This window comes from Schistocerca cancellata, chromosome 3, assembly GCF_023864275.1.
Source record: "Schistocerca cancellata isolate TAMUIC-IGC-003103 chromosome 3, iqSchCanc2.1, whole genome shotgun sequence".
Lineage (NCBI taxonomy): Eukaryota > Metazoa > Arthropoda > Insecta > Orthoptera > Acrididae > Schistocerca > Schistocerca cancellata.
In genome coordinates, this window is record NC_064628.1 from 325,464,586 (window position 1) to 325,466,247 (window position 1,662).

Sequence of the window (1,662 nt, forward strand, 5' to 3'; positions counted from 1 at the left end):
CAGAAACATTTGCAATTTCTCCTTTGTAAGAGATCCTACCAAACAAAGCAAAAGATATGGTCCCATTACTAAGAAACTAATTTGCGTAGTGTATTCACGCGCGACCTCCATAACAAAGATGATAGGAGGCATGTTACTAACTACCGACCTGTTTCATTGTTGACTGCATTTTCCAAAAGTTTTGAGACTGTGATGTATGCTGGAACAGGATCTCACGTGAGCGACAATAATATCCTCAGCAAACCACTATTTGGAATTCAGAAAAGTTGTTCTACTGAGAATGCCATTTACATATTCACTCACCAAAATTTATAAGCATTAAATAATAAAATAGCGCCGGTTGATATTTTCTGCGATCTGTCTAAGGCATTTGTATGAATCACATTCTCCTAGATAAATTGAAGTTTTGTGGGATTCATGGTATAGCCAACCAATGTATAATGTCATATCTAACCAAAAGAATGCAGAAAGGTGTACTTAGTAATTCAACCACTATAGTCTGGTACATTATTCTGACTGGGGGAATTCACGTATTGGGTTCCCAAGGCTCAATACTAGATCCCCCACTGCTCCTCATATACGCAAACTATATTCTGTCTAATATACAATACGCTGAATTAGTTCCTTTTGCAGAACACACTGGTAGTGTAATCAATCCAGGTGTACATACAAAAACAGAAGGAATAGTAAACACTGTTCTTAGAAGTATCGTTGACTGGTTTTCTGCGAATGGGCTCACCCTCAATTTTAGAAAGACATATCATATTCAGTTCTGCACGTCTGAGTGTATTATACCAGTGATAATTGTAGTATATGGTAAGGAAACAATAACTAGGTCAGTAACTTCAAAATTCTTAGGTTTCAATATTGATGAGAATTTAAACTCGAAAAAAGTACAATCTGAAATTCCTAAAACAACTTAATTCGGACATTTGCACTTCGAATCATTGCAAATCTTCGGGGGAGACAAATCAGTAAGTTGACATATTTTACATATTTTCATTCAGTAATTTCATCTGGAATGATGTTCTGGGGTAGTTTATCTCTAAGAAGGAAAGTCTTGATTCCTCAAAAACGTATTGTAAGAGTAATGTGTGAGTGGCACACACTCACTATGATGTTGTATACAGCTGTTTAAGGAGTTAGGCACTCTAACTACTGCTTCACGTCAATTTATTCCCTCATGAAGTTTGTTGTCAATTGCAGCTAAAAAGGGACAATGATCTCCATAATTACAGTACCAGAAGGAAAAATGACATTCCGTACTCCACGTTAAGGTTGTATTTAGCGCAAAACCGGGTGCACAATGCTGCAACAAAAATTTTTGATAGCTTACCCAGTAATACAAAATGTATGACAGATAGCAAAGTAAAATCTGGAAACTGACTGACAAAGTTTTTCTTATTCTATAGAAGAATTCCTATTGCTGTAGCGTATAAAAGGTGGTGGATACGAATGTGTGTGTGTATGTGTGTCTTCAGGGTGTGGCCATATTTAAAAATCAATTTGCGATGTGTATGTAAAATGACTCGTACCACATCATTTCGACTTATCGTGCAAATGATCCACGGAACTTGAAATTAACTGTATTCCTTGAAAATTGCACTTACGTTGTGACAAGTTTTATTCGATTTTTTTTTTCTGTGTTCCCGTGCAGGTGCA